This window comes from Heterodontus francisci, chromosome 1 (assembly GCF_036365525.1).
Source record: "Heterodontus francisci isolate sHetFra1 chromosome 1, sHetFra1.hap1, whole genome shotgun sequence".
Taxonomy (NCBI): domain Eukaryota; kingdom Metazoa; phylum Chordata; class Chondrichthyes; order Heterodontiformes; family Heterodontidae; genus Heterodontus; species Heterodontus francisci.
The window spans coordinates 162,530,532-162,546,717 of NC_090371.1; positions in this window are offsets into that span (position 1 = coordinate 162,530,532).

Consider the following 16,186-nt stretch of genomic DNA (forward strand, 5'->3'; position numbering starts at 1 on the left):
TGATACCAGTGGCGAGCTCGCTGTACAATGTGTCTTTGGGGATCCTGCCATCTTCCATGCGGCTCACATGGCCAAGCCATCTCAAGCGCCGCTGACTCAGTAGTGTGTATAAGCTGGGGATGTTGGCCGCTTCAAGGACTTCTGTGTTGGAGATATAGTCCTGCCACCTGATGCCAACAGATAGTCATCAGCAAACCATGCTGTATCTCTGTTTAAAAAGGGAGTGAGGGATAGACCGAATAGTTACAGGCCAGATAGTCTAACCTCAGTATTGGACAAATTATTGGAATCTATTCTGAGAGACAGGAAAAGCTGTCACTCAGAAAATCACAGGTTAATCAAGGATAGTCAGCATAGATTTGTTAAGTGAAGATCTTGTCTGACCAACTTAATTGAATTTTTTAAAGAAGTAGCAAGTAAGATAGGTGAGGCTTTCTTCGGTTTAAAGAAGAAAAGTGAAGTTTATTAAAGCATAAACTAAAACTCTAATTCGGTTAATGCCTATGGATACATGCCATGCCCCACACTAGCATGCATACACAGTACATACATGCAAATAGAAACCGAAAAGAGCAGAAGAAAAGTAGTGGAGAGGTTTGAGGGAATCTCTGAAGAGGGGTTTTTGTTACTTGCTTCGAGCTCGCTGTAGTCCTTGCTTGTAGGTAGATCTTGCTTTTCCAGTCCAGGAGCAAACAATTTTCTGTCTGCAAAAACTCTTTCTCCAATTTAAAACTCCCCTAGTTGGCCAGCAGGTGGTCACGTGACCAACTGGTTTGACCAGGTCTCTTCTGTGTATTGGGGCAGGGACTGGTTCCTTTGATCCAACACTGTCTCCTAGTATGAAAAAAATGTCTTGCCAGCCAAGGGCTTGGCAATCCCATGTAATAGACCTTCTTTTCTTCCCAGTAACAATTTTAAAATTTAATGTCCATGTGGCGAAATATATGTGCCTCATTCTTGGTAGGTGGGGGTCTGCATGACACCTCCTTTCTGTAATGAGGAGACCAGAACTGCAAACAGTACTCAAGTTGTGGCCTAACCAATGATTTATACAGTTCCAGCATAACCTCCCTACTCTTATATTCTATACCTCAGCGAATAAAGGAAAGGATTCCATATGCCTCCTTAACCACCTTATCGACCTGTCCTGCTACTTTCAGTGATCTGTTGACATTCACTGCAAGGTCCCTTACTTCCTCTACACCTCTCAGTATTTTCCCATTAATCGTGTATTCCATTGCCTTGTTTAACCTCCCCAAATGCATCACCTCACATTTCTCTGGGTTGAATTCCATTGGCACTTTTCTGTCCATCTGACTCGACCATCAATATCTTCCTGCAGCCTACAGCTATCCTCCTTGCTATCTACCACACGGCCAATTTTTGTGTCATCTGTAAACTTCTCGATCATGCCCCCCACATTTACGTCCAAATCGTTAATATATACCACAAAAAGCAGGGAACTCAGTACTGAGCCCTGCGGAATGCCACTGGAAACAGCCCTCCAGTCGCAAAAGCACCTGTCAACAATTACACTTTATTTCCTGCCACTGAGCAAATTTTGTATCCACCTTGCTGCATTTCCCTGGATCCCAGGACTTTTAACCAGTCTGCCATGTGGGACCTTGTCAAAAGTCTTGCTAAAATCCATGTAGACCACATCAACTGCACTACCATCATCTATCTTCCTTGTTGCTTCTTCATAAAATTCGATCAAGATGGTCAGACAAGATCTTCCCTTAAGAAATCCATGCTGACTATCCTTGATTAACCTGTGATTTTCTAAGTGACAGCTTTTCTTGTCTCTCAGAATAGATTCCAATAATTTTCCCAATACTGAGGTTAGACTAACTGGCCTGTAATTATTTGGTCTATCCCTCGCTCCCTTTTTAAACAGAGGTATAAGTTTAGTTTAAAGATACAGCACTGAAACAGGCCCTTCGGCCCACCGAGTCTATGCCGACCATCAACCACCCATTTATACTAATGCTACACTAATTCCATATTCCTACCACATCCCCACCTGTCCCTATATTTCCCTACCACTTACCTATACTAGGGGCAATTGCTAATGGCCAATTTACCTATCAACCTGCAAGTCTTTGGCTTGTGGGAGGAAACCGGAGCACCCGGAGGAAACCCACGCAGACACAGGGAGAACTTGCAAACGCCACACAGGCAGTACCCAGAATTGAACCCGGGTCGCTGGAGCTGTGAGGCTGCAGTGCTAACCACTGCGCCACTGTGCCGCCACAACATTAATCCAATCCTCCAGCACCACACCTGTATCCAGTGAGGATTGGAAAATGATGGTCAGATCTTCTGCTATTTCCTCTCTTGCTTCTTTAAACAACCTGGTGTACATTTCATCTGGCCCTGGTGATTTATCAACTTTCAAGGATGCTAATCCCATTAATATGTCCTCTCTCCCTATGTTGATCGCATCCAATACTTCACACCCCTCTTCCTTAACTACAATTTCTGCATCGTCCCCCTCTTTTGTGAAGACAGACGCCAAGTATTAATTAAGAACAATACCAACATCTTCCGCTCCTACACACATTACCTTTTTGGTCTTTTATGGGCCCTATTCTTTCCTTAGTTATCCTCTTAGTCTTAACGTGTTGATAAAACATTTTTGGGTTCACCTTGATTTTGCTTGCCAATATTCTTTCATGCCCTCTCTTGGTTTCCTAATTTCCTTTTTGATTTCACCCCTCCACTTTCTATACTCCTCTCGTCTTTCTGTAGTATTGAGTTCTCTGTGTCGAGTATAAGCTTTCCTTTTCTGCCTTATCTTTCCCTGTAAGCACCTTGACATCCATGGGGCTCTAGATTTGGCCGTCGCACCCTTTTTCTTTGTGGGAACATGCTTACTCTGAACCCCTTGAATCTCCCCTTTGAATGCCTCCCACTGCTCTAACACTGATTTACCTTCAAGTAGCTGTTTCCAGTCCACTTTTGCTAAATCATTCCTCATCTTAGTAAAATTGGCTTTTCCCCATTTGAGAACTCAAACTCCTGTTCTATCCTTGTCCTTTTCCATAATTATGTTAAAACTGACTGAATTATGATCACCACCTCCAAAATGCTCTCCCACTGCCACTCCTTTCACCTGCCCATCTTCATTTCCTGATAGGGCAATAATTGGCTCAGTTGGATTTTTCCTGCTTTTTGTGTACGGGACATACTTGGGCAATTGTCCACGTTGCTGGATAGATGCCAGTGTTGTGGCTGTACTGGAACAGCTTGGCTAGGGGCACGGCTAGTTCTGGAGCACAAGTCTTCAGTACTATTGCCGGAATGTTGTCAGGGCCCAGAGCCTTTGCAATATCCAGTGTCTTCAGCCATTTCTTGATATCATGTGGAGTGAATGGGATTGGCTGAAGACTGGCATCTGTGATGCTGGGGACTTCAGGAGGAGGCCGAGATGGATCATCAATTTGGCACTTCTGACTGAAGATCGTTGCAAATGCTTCAGCCTTGTCATTTGCACTGATGTGCTGGGCTCCCCTATCATTGAGGGGGGATATTTGTGGAGCTTCCTCTTCCTGTTAGTTGTTTAATTGTCCACCACCATTCACGACTGGATGTGGCAGGACTGCAGAGCTTAGATCTGATCCGTTGGTTATGGGATTGCTTAGCTCTGTCTATCGCATGCTGCTTACTCTGTTTGTCATATTAGTAGTCCTGTGCTGTAGCTTTACCAGGCTGACACCTCATTTTGAGGTATGCCTGGTGCTGCTCCTGGCATGCCCTCCTGCACCAAGGTTGGTCCCCTGGTTTGATGGTAATGGTAGAGTGGGGGATATGCCAGGCCATGAGGTTACAGATTTGGTTGAATACAATTCTGCTGCTGCTGATGGCCCACAGCGACACATAGATGCCCAGTTTTGAATTGCTATATCTGTTCGAAATCTATCCCATTTAGCATGGTGGTAGTGCCACACAACATGATGGTGGGTATACGCAATGTGAAGACAGGACTTAGTCTCTACAAGGACCATGCGGTGGTCACTCTTGCCAATACTGTCATGGACGGATGCATCTGCGACAGGCAGATTTGTGAGGACAAGTAGGTTTTTCCCTCTTGTTGGTTCCCTCACCACCTGCCGCAGACCCAGACCTTTAGGACTCGGCCAGCTTGGTCAGTAGTGGTGCTACTGAGCCACTCTTGGTGATGGAAATTGAAGTCCCCCACCCAAAGTACATTCTGTGCCCTTGCCTCCCTCAGTGCCTCATGTTGCAGCAAGAGAATTGGACATGCCTCGGTGTGGCGGTGCACCCCCAGCACCAACCAGGCAGAATCAGCAAGCCCCAATTCTTATGGAGCATAAGGAGGCCAATGAGCAGTTGTATATTGCAATTGATGGCAAGGTGATGATTCTTATAATTAATTTTCAAAACATTAGATAATCATTGGCCGGATTTTTTGGTTGGGCAGGAGGCCTCACCCACCGGCTGAAAAGTCGGTGGCAAGCGCGCTCCGCCGGGCCTGGGGAGCCAGGCGGGGATTTTTCACTCCCCAGGCCTTTAATTGGTCTTGGGGAAGACATCCACCTCCTTGAGGCAGGAAGTCCCGCCTAATGGAGCTGTCAGTCAATCAGTGGGCTGGCAGCTCTTAGCCCCAGCAGCGCCACTGGTGGCAACTGCAGGAACTACACCCAGCCATCGCAAGCAAGGTGAAGGATGGCCCCGGAAGACAGGTAAGTTTTTAAGGGCTCAGCGGGGACAATCGGCCAGGCCCCGGCGAGGCTGGGGGGGGCGTTGGTTCGGGGGCGGGGGGAGGGTTGTGCATTGTGAGTGGTTGGGGCTTCGGGGCGGCCTCCGTGAGGCACAGGGTGCCCAATAAGGAGGGCTCCCTTACCCGTAAGTAGGCCACCTGGTTTTAGCAGGTGGGGTTCTTGAGGTTTTTGCCATCTGGCCACCGAGGGTAAAATACCTGCAACGCTAAGAGGAGACTTGGCCACTTAAGGGTCTTGATTGGCCTGGGGCGAGCGGGCGGTTCCTCACCGCCGCCCTGCATAGAATTGCAGCGGGGGCGGGAGGGGGGCGGAAATGGCTCCCCCCCCCCCCACATCCTCCCACCCAATTTTACGTCCCCCTCCCCTGCACCCCACCCCCCACCCCTCCCACCACCAGCCCACTCGTTTGGGAGCTGTAAAAGTCCGGCCATTGTTGTTTTCAGCAGGTGATGGATCATTATGACATTTGGTGCAGTGCTAAACATGTCTCCATAATGACTTAAGTCATTCAGTCAGACTGAACCATTGAATAATCTGCCCTCATGTAAAGTCTGTAGTTAATTAATTAGAGTTCAGAACATCACAAATCTCTCTCAACATGAGCTCAGCAGGGATGCCTCTGTTTTAGAAGACTGTGACTTTATCTTTTTCTCTTATTTACAGTATGCTTCACACATCTCCTCCAAACCCAGGGGCTGAGTGAGGAATCTGTCAAGAAAGAGCTCAGCAAGATGAACAATTACATCTCCCAGAAAATACAAGACCTCAATAGAAGACCAAAATCTGGCGAGCCATCAAACATCTAAATGTAATTAATGTTTAAGTTTTGTATTTTTATTACAGCTATAATTTAACGTTTTTGTACTTTAACTACTGTGTTAACTTATTTCTTGATTTCTGCACTGTGTTTGATTTTGTTTTTGCTATTTAACTGTGTTTTGTGTTTTTCTGCATCATAATAACATTTGAAACAAACAGTGCAGTCAGGAGTGTTTTTAGCTTTACTGCATGACCACAGCACACACCACATAGGGAATTTTCACTTGTTAGTGGTACTTAAATGAACACTTTTTGCAAGTTAATACTCTGGTCTCAAATGGAATGAGTTGAGCCAGAAACCAGTTTAACAGGTCACAACTGTGACCAATATAATTTTCAACTGGAACCAGGTTCACTGCTCTCAACTGGAGCCTTCATGATGACTGATTGTGTATGTGGGCTTGAGCATTAGATACTATACAGTACTTGGATTAGAAATCGAAAGGAACACTCTGTAATATAGGGAGTCACCTAAACTGTGCGTGCAAGGGAGGTTGCACATGTAGCAGCAGTAAGAAGAAGCCTCCATTAAAACTTGTTAAATCTTTGTTAAAGTTAAATCTGTGACTTCAAGTGTGATTCTTTCAGCCTGAGGTGTGATAGAGCCAACATCATTTTTAACTTGAACAAGTACAAATGGTCAACTGGTCCATTTGCCCCATTTTCCATAATCAAGTGATTCAAGTGGACCAATCACAAGTGATTTGGATTTACAGGTATGGATAACATCAATCCAGCTGTGGAACGCACAGGCTGGATTTTATGGGCCCCCGAGGTGGGGTCAGTGTGGGGTGACCCATAGAATTGTGATGGGGAGGCGGGGGGGTGGGGGGGTGGCCGGAGCACGTTGTCTTCTCGTCGCCAAGGGTGACAACGGCCTTTCTGCCCGGAGGCCAAATGAGGCCCATAAGTGGCATAAGTGCAGGCATGTCCAACACTGTTTGCTTGTGTGGTGCTGGGGTGCACCATCACACCTAGGCATGTCCAATTCTCTTGCTGCAACATGGAGGACACTTAAGGGCCTCTTCCCCTGGCTATTGGGAACTAACCAGTGGCAGGGGATGCCTCCACCATGTGGGGAAGTTAACCAGTAACACGAGGTGCCCTTCCTATGGGCTTGGGGAGGGTCCCTCCTCCATGGAAAATCTTTGGCCCACAGAGGACCCCCACTGGGAAAAACACCACCTCCCTGCACTTCCCTCACCCTGCAATGCATGTCCACCCTCCCAACCCCCTCAGCAGGGCCTCCCAGATTGGCCGCGGTGATTCTGTCTCACTTACTTGAGGTCCAGGTCTCCAGCGCTGGGCCTGGGTCCAAGGCCTCTGCAGTACTGGCAGTGGCCACCACGCCCGGTGCCATAGCCATTACTGCTGAGCTGCCAGCCCTGTGATTGGCCGGCAGCTTTTAGAGGTGGGATCCCTATCTTTAAAGGGACTGGGATCCCGGCACCTGCCACTTGAGCTTGAGTGCCGGAACCATACAAGATCGCACGGGGGTTGTGGGGGTGGGGGGGTGCTTGGAAAGGCCTAGGCGGGTTTCCCCCTGCCTTTTCGGCCCGGTGCTGGGAGCCCCGCTGACGCCACAAAGTCCAGCCCATGGAGGAGTCAAGGAAAATGCAAAAAGTCTACATTTTGTGTCAATGGTCTCGATTTTACCCCATGACGTGCAGTTAAAATGGAGTGGGGAACTGACCCATTCCTTTTCTGCCTGCATCTGTCTGCCTGCATGTTAAATTGCAAGCAATGTGGACACCCATCCCAAACTGGCAGAGTCCACTTTAAGTAGGCAGATCGGGCCTACAACAAGTTGTTGCAGCACATCCTGTAAATGATAGATACTGCAACCACAGTGTGCGTATAATAGAGGGGGTGGAAATTGAGTCAATCAAGTGAACTGCTCTATCCTGGCAGGTGTTAAACTCCTTGAGTGTTGTTACAGCTGCACTGATCCAGGTGACTGCCGAGTATTCCATCACACCCCTTCTGGTCCTTGTGGCCATCTAGTTTGATATCCAAAATGACTGAATGTGGGTCAAGGACTAGAATGATTGTTTTTTGTTCTGTTGCTGCAAAAAAGCTTAACCAAGCCAAAGCCAGTTTCCAGAGAAGCTGTACAAATAGTCGCCAGATTCTGCAATGCAGCACTGGAAGTATTATTTTGAGCAAGATTGCCAAAAGAGATTGGCACAGTTTGGCATCTCAGGACACCATTCACACAGAAGAATGTCAGAGAACGTGTGGGAGGGGGTAGCTTTTTAATATTAGGGCTGAGTCAAATGCTCAGAAACATTGAAACAGATCCTGAAGATATTGTCAGAACTCAGGTGCTGAGTGCCTGGAACTTGCTGCTGGGGGAGGTGGTGGAAGCAGGTACCATAGAGACGTTTAAGAGGCATCTTGACAAATACATGAATAGGATGGGAATAGAGGGATACGGACCCCGGAAGTGCAGAAGGTTTTAGTTTAGGCAGGCATCAAGATCGGCGCAGGCTTGGAGGGCCGAATGGCCTGTTCCTGTGCTGTACTGTTCTTTGTTCTTTGTTCATCAGGTCAGCTGAGATAAAACTACACACTGTGGCATTATAGTCCCATTGGAGAGCTGTGCTTGAAGAGAGCACAGGCCAGAGATAGGGGTACAACACTGTAGGGCCAATTCCTCTCCATTTTTGTACCCTGCTGGAGGAAGAGAATAGGTGAAGTTATCCCTAAATTAATTAGTTGTCCAAAATTTGCATAGTATTGAGTTAAGGGAGAGTTCAATTAGTGACACACAGAGCACAGATGTAGGATCGGCTGCTGTTTGCAACGGAGGGGAAGCAGGAACCAAGGTCAGCTTGCATCCATCCTCACCCATTGAACACAAGGATTCAGACTTCACAGGTCTTTATTCTAAATATATAACACTTGAAGTATGCTCCAGGATTATGCCTGCCAACCAGCAGCAAGTGATGGGTAACATGCAGGAATTCACTATTGGAATTGCACTGTCTTGATGGACAGATTTGAGGATCTGCAGACCACCAGCAGTTATCTACAGTGAACTCCCAATAGCAGAGTCTTAAATGCCAATTGTTGCATCTCTTGTGAATACTCAGTTTGTTGCTATAGGCACCTCTAGGCTTCAAGGTGGAGAATACTCTTTTCTGACTTCCAGGTCCTTGGATGTCTTATTCACAGCTTCGCTGTAGACCATGAGGCCGACTATCACACTGATGAGTAGACATGAGTGGCCAGCACCCAACTTGCAGATAAGATAACTTTAAAGAATTTCTGCTATTGCAAATTGTCTGGAAGTATTCTGCAGTGTTTTTGGAGGATTTGTGGTGAGTTCCTCGATTTGACAGAGAGTGTTGCTGCTTCTACACAGCTGCTGGAGATTTGGCAGGGATGTATCATGGACAAATGTGGGTTAATTAAAGAAAACCAGCATGGATTTCTTAAGGGCAAGTCTTGTTTAACTAACTTGCTGGAGTTTTTTGAGGACACAAATAGAGAGGGTTAATGAGGGCAATGCAATTGATGTGGTGTACATGGACTTTCAAAAGGCATTTGATACAGTGCCACACAACTGACTTGTGAGCAAAGTTATAGCTCATGGAATAAAAGGGATGGTAGCAACATGGATATGGAGTTGGCTGAGTGACAGGAAACAGAGAGTAGTGGTTAATGGATATTTTTCGGGCTGGAGGAAGGTTTGTAGTGGAGTTCCCCAGGGGTCAGTGTTGGGATCTTGCTTTTTCTGATGTATATTAATGACCTAGACCTTTGTGTACAGGGCACAATTTCAAAGTTTGCAGATGACATGAAACTTGGAAGTATTGTGAACGGTGAGGAGGATAGTGCAGAACTTCAAAATGACATAGACATGTTGGTTGAATGGGCGGATAGGTGGCAGATGAAATTCAATGCAGAGAAAGGTGAAGTGATTTATTTTGGTCAAAAGAACATGGAGAGACAATATAACATAAAGGGTACAATTCTAAAGGGGGTGCAGGAGCAAAGGGATCTGGATATACATGTGCATTGAAGGTGGTAGGACAGGTTGAGACAGTGGTTAATAAAGCATACAGTATCTGGGGCAGCACAAGGAAGTTATGTTGAATTCATATAAGACACTAGTTCGGCCTCAGCTGGAGTATTGCATCCAGTTCTGGGTGCTGCACTTCAGGACAGTTGTGAGGGCATTGGAGAGAGTACAGAAAAGATTCACAAGAATGGTTCCAGGGATGAGGAACTTCAGTTATGAAGATAGATTAGAAAAGTTAGGACTGTTTTCCTTTGAGAAGAGAAGGCTGAGAGGAGATTTGATAGAGATATTTAAAATCATGAAGGGTCTGGACAGAGTAGATAGAGAGAAACTGTTCCTACTCGTGAAAGGATCGAGAATGAAAGGGCACAGATTTAAAGTAATGGGTAAGAGAAGCAAAAGCGACATGAGGAAAAACTTTTTTCACGCAGCAAGTGGTCAAGGTCTGGAATGCTGTCTGAGAGTGTGGTGGAGGCAGGTTCAATTAAAGCATTCAAAAGGGAATTAGAATTTTATATGAAAAGGAAGAATGTGCTGGGTTATGGAGAGAAGGCAGGGGAATGGTACTAGGTGAAATGCTCATGTGGAGAGCTGGTGCGGACACAATGGGCCAAATGCTTCCTTCTGCGCTGTAACAATTCTGTGATTCTGTGATACCAGAAGCGGCAGGCAATTTTACCATCACGACTTTATACTGACTTACATTAAATAGGTAACTGTCTGTCTACTTCCCTAAACAAACTAAATTCCTGTGTATCATGTACTTAGCCTCCCCCATATTAACCACTCCTGCTATTTTGGTGTTATCAACAAACTTTCCGGTACAGCTACCGTTACTTTCTGCCAGACCACTTATGAAAATGTTGAAGAATTTTGCACTTTCCATGAATCACTTTTTTTTTATTTATTTATGGGCCGTGAGGGTCGCTGGCCAGGCCAGCATTTGTTGCCCATCCCTAATTGACCTTGAGAAGGTGGTGATGAACTACCTTCTTGAACCACTGCAGTCCATCTGGTGCAGGCACACCCACAATGCTGGTGGGGATGGAGTCCCAGTATTTTGATCCAATGGCAGTGAGGGAATGGTGATATTATTCCAAGTCAGGATGGTGTGTGGCTTGGAGGGAAACTTGCAGGTGGTGGTGTTCCCATGCATCTACTGCCCTTGTTCTTCTAGGTGGTAGAGGTCACGGGTTTGGATGGTGCTGTCGAAGGAGCCTTGGTGAGTTGCTGCAGTGCATCTTGTAGATGGTATACACTGCTGCCACTGTGCATCGGTGGTGGAGGGAGTGAATGTCGAAGGTGGTGGATAGTGTTGAGCTTCTTGAGTGTTGTTGGTGCTGCACCCATCCAGGCAAGTGGAGAGTATTTCATCACACTCCTAACTTGTGTCTCGTAGATGGTGGACAGGCATTAGGGAGTCAGGAGGTGAGTTACCCGCCGCAGAATTCCCAGCCTCTGATCTGCTCTTGTAGGCATAGTATTTACATGGCTGGTCCAGTTCAGTTTCTGGTCAATGGTAAACCCCCAGGATGCCCCTGCGGGACCCCAGCCATTCCCTTTAGAATACTTTCTTGTCCATTTCATAGAAACATAGGAGGGAATTTTAACTGCCAAGAACAGATGGGTGGGGAAGTAAAAAATGAAGAAAATTGAGGTGTTTTTGCAACCCACCTCCAATACACTCACTTCTGGGTTTAATGGAGATGTGTATGGCTGTGTGCAAGTAACCTGCTCACCAGAAGCGGAATGATCATTAGCACAGCTGTTAACACCTGCACATGGTTATGAGGCAACTTTGAATAAACAGCCATTTAAATTTAAATTATCCAGGACAGGTTTCCTGGGGCTCAGGATACTTGCTGGTGAAAAACAGGTGAGATTGAGGCATACTTCATGGGAGTCTTTAAGGTTCAGATTCCCTTATATCAATAAAGGCTCAGTGTTTGCAGAGGCTTTGTCATTCTCCTCTGGCAAATGTTTTGCATAGAATTTTTGTCAGCACAAATATTTTTGAAAAATTTGGAGGCTTTCAAATGGACACCAGCAGGGTGGGGGAGTGGGGGTGGGAGGAGGGATGTCATGGATATTTGAGAGGACATTGGATGAGGAAGACAATCACCATCCACGGTAGAGACATTGTGCTACGGTGGCATCAGCAGGTGGACAAGAGAGAGGCGCACAGGACGGAGCTGCACAGGAGGGAGCTGCACAAGAGGGAGCTGCACAGGAGCAAGAGGGGAATAGAATGGAGAGCAGCAGACTGGAGAACAACAGAGGGGCTGAGGTTACAAGAGGCACTGCCCATATGACAGGGTCTACCGACAAAGGCCCAGTTTCCTTGACCGATCTGAAGGGTAGTATTTCTGCAAACTCAGATTGATACAGCATATAGTTACTAACATCTGCGGCCTCCTTCAAGTAGAGCTGTTCCCTGCTGGATCTGGTGGCTATGCATTGCCCATTGCTGTGAAAATCACCAATGTCCTCAATTTTTTTTGCCTCTGGCTCCCTCCAGTGCACCGCTGGAGACATTGCAAGGGCATCACATTCAGCTGCCCATAAATAAATACAGCAGTCACGGATGGGTTGTTTTTCCAGAGCATCAACATATGTTAACTTTTCTTGCAACGACAATAGCCAGAATGAGCAGTCACCTGCATTAGCCTTTCTGGCTGGCTTCCTGCAGGTCCAGCCTGCCATTGGCTGCACAGACGTGGCAGTCTGAGTGCCTCAAGATCAACCAGGAATTTCTACCAACTGCAAGGGATTCCATTCCATCAATGTACAGCTGGTGTACAACCACAAGAAGAGGTTTATGCAGATGTGTGCTAAATTCCCTGGGACCTTTAATGATGCTTTAATACTGCGACAGTCCAGCATTCCAGAACTTTTCCTTCCAGAAACCAGACTTAAAGACTGGTTTATAAGAGACAAGTATTACTTCCTTCAAACTTGGCTCATGATGTCTATGAGGAATGGCACCAATAAGGCACAGTAGTACTATGATGAGGGGCACATGAGCACCAGGTGTGTCATCGAGCATGTTGCAGATGCGCTTCAGGCGCCTAGATAGCTCTGGAGGTGCCCTTCAGTATTCACCTGTGGGTGTGTCCAGAATAATAGTGGTGTGCTGCATCCTGCAGCAGAAAGTATTGCATGTGGAGGATGGCCAAGGCAGTCATTATGAATCTTCTGATGGAGGAGAATGTTGAAGAAGAGAACAAGGAAGAGGAATATAAAAATGGGGCACCCTTCACCAGACCAGCCACATACATTGCTGCGCGGGTTGCCCTTAAAGCTCAAACATTTTCATTTAGTTATTCCAAGTTAAAAAAATAACAAACAAAATCCACCACCTACACCAACACCCCGTGCCCCCTTCACCCCTACTCCCTTTGCACAAAACAGTCCTTTAACCACATTCACCCAATGGGTCCCATTATGTATTTCCATGCATCATGAAGCAAATGAAAGGGCACTTCGGGCGCAATAGTATACAAAACATGGAAGTGGTGCTGAACAAGACATTTAAATTAGTAAAAATAGAACCATAACAGCATAACATTTTAACAAACAACCGTGCACATAATGATGTCATCAGTGGTAGGAAAGTTAATGGAATCCATTCTAAAGATGAAAATAGAAAAAACGTCCAGAATCCAAGATTATAATAATGAATAGTCAACATAGATTTCAACAGGGAAAATCTTGGTTAACCAACCTCATTAAATTCTTTGAAGAACTAATAGAGAGAGAGCAGACTAGGTTAATGGCATAGATGTAATATATATAGATTTCTAAAATGCCTTCGACAAGGTACCAGATAATTTTTTTATATTCGTTCATGAGATGTGGGCATTGCTGGCTAGGACAGCATTTATTGCCCATCCCTAATTTCCCTTGAGAAGGTAGTGGTGAGCTGCCTTCTTGAACCACTGTAGTTCATGTGGGGTAAGTACACCCACAGTGCGGTTAAGACTAATAGACTAATGAATAAAGTCATAGCATGTGAATTAAAGGGTAGAATGAAAAGCTAGCTGGCTGCAAAACCGAAAGCAGAGAATAGGGATAAAGGGTACTTCTCTCATTCTCCTTGTCATTATTGGCCCCTGGGGTCAGCATCTGTTTCCAGGAGAGCAAAGCTTCAAGTGGATTGCATTCCTTGACATGGACTCTACACAGCTATCCCTGCCACCAATGTCTGCTCTTGCTCACTTGGTGTCAGCAGCAGCAGCAGCGGATGAATAAGTGGGGAGGTGGGGAAATGCATAGAAAGTGAAGAATGGATGGTACTTAAACTTAAGTGGGCATGAGAACTGATGTGATGGAGTATGCTTAGCAAGACAGATTGAAATGAGGGCTGGGTTACACCACAGGATACATGTTATTCAGCAGATGTACTCACTTTTCCTGACATAGTTAGGTTATTAAACCCTTTCCTGCACTGCATCCAAGGCCAAGGCACAATGCTCTTGGTTCTCACCCCCTCAGCCTCCTCCAACCATGCTATTTTGGTGAGCTCAGCAAGTTTCTTCATCCCATTAATGAGAAAAGTATGTCTCTCCTACTCCAGATTGCACTCAGCAGGATTTCAAAAGAAGCATAATTGAATCCAGGTGCTGCCTTTGCACTTTTTGAAACTATCGTAAACACTTTCTGGCTCTTCCAAGTTACATTTCTGCATTGGCTATTTAAATAGTGGACTTGAGATCACATCATGTGTGTGTGTCACGCCTACCATCCAGCTTGGAGATGTGAAACCCAGACGAAAGATGTTAATGATTTAATCAAGTTGAAATTGGAGAATCCTTTACTTGCAGGTTTCTCAATCCCGCACATCCCATCACCTCCCCAATAACTCTCAGAACCCATCTTTGCATGAATTTCACGGCATCAGAACATAAGTAGGCCATTCAACCCCTGATCCTGTTCCACTATTCAATTCGATCATAGATGATCCTTACCTCAACTCCAATTGCCCACCTTTGCTCCGTAATCCTCAATACCCTTTACCTAACAGAATCTATCAATCTCTGTATCCACAGTCTTTCTGGGGAGACAGTTCCAGATTTCTATTACCCTTTGTGTGAAAAAATGCTTCTGAATTTCACTCCTAAATGACCTATCCTGCATGTTGAGATTATGCCTCCCCCCCACCTTGTTCCTAATTCCCTCACAGGGAACAATTTCCCTGTATTCACCTGATTGTCTCCCCTGATCATTTTAAATAGCTTGATTAGATCACCATCCCCACCACCTTCCAGACTCAGTCGAATACAAGTCATGTTTATACAACTTATTCTCAGAATTTAAATCTTTAAACTCAGTTACAATTCTGGCAAATCAGCGCTGTACCCCTTTCAAAACCAATATATCTTTCCTGAGGTCCATTGCCGAGACCTAAATGCAGCACTCCAGATGGATCCAATTCCTTGAGATAAAGGGTAACATTCCATTAGCATTTTTGATTATTTTTAGTACTTGTGTATCAGATTTAAGTGATTTATGTATATGGACACCTACTCTTTGCCCCTTCTAAGCTCTTAGTCCCTCACCATTGGTAAAATATTTTTATTTGTCTTTATCGGATCCTAAGAGGATGACTTTACACTTTCCCTCATTGAACTCCATCTTCCACAGTTTTGTTGGCTCTCGAGCCTGCTCCACCATTCAATTAGATCATGCTGATCATCTACCGCAAAGCCACTTTCCTGCGCAATCTCCATATCCCTTGATGATGGCATTAGTCTCCAGAAATCTATCGATTTCTGTCTTGAACATGTATTCCTTCATCCAAGTCATTAATAAAAATGGTAAAAATCTGTGGCCCCAGTTCAGATCTGTGGGCAACATGATTTTTCACATTTCACCAATCAGAGAACAAACCCTTAATCCCAACTCTCTGATGCCTACCTCTGAAACAATTAGCAACTCATATCACAACCCATTTCCAGTCATCCAGCCACAGTTCAATTCCTCTCTGCTAACTTAAATCTGAAAACCTTCTAAACTATTCTTCTGTGAGGCACCTGAAGAAAAGCTTTGCTAAAATCCAAGTATACCCTTTCTCATTCTCACCCTGTTTATATTTTATTAAAAAATACATTACTTTGGCATGACTTGCCTTTTGTAAATCGGTGCGGTATTTTGTGTCTGTCTTCACTGTAGAAGATTTAGGAAACCTTCCAAAGATACTTGAAAATCAAGAGATGAAAGGGAAGGAGGAACTTAAAACAATTACCATCACCAGGGAAAAGGTGCTGGGAAAACTATTAGACCTAAAGACTAACAAGTCCCCAGGACCATATGGTCTACATGCCTGGGGTATTAAAAGAAGTGGCTGCAGAGAAGGTAGATGCTTTGGTTATAATCTTCCAAAATTCTTTGGATTCTAGAACGGTCCCAGCGGATTGGAAAATAGCAAATATAACACCTTTATTCAAGAAAGGAGGGAGAAAGAAAGCAGGAAACTATAGGCCGGTTAGCCTAACATCAGTCATGGGAAATTACTAGAATCCATTATGAAGCAGTTTATAGCAGGGCACTTAGAAAATCATAATGGGATCAGACAGAGTCAGTTTACATCAATTTA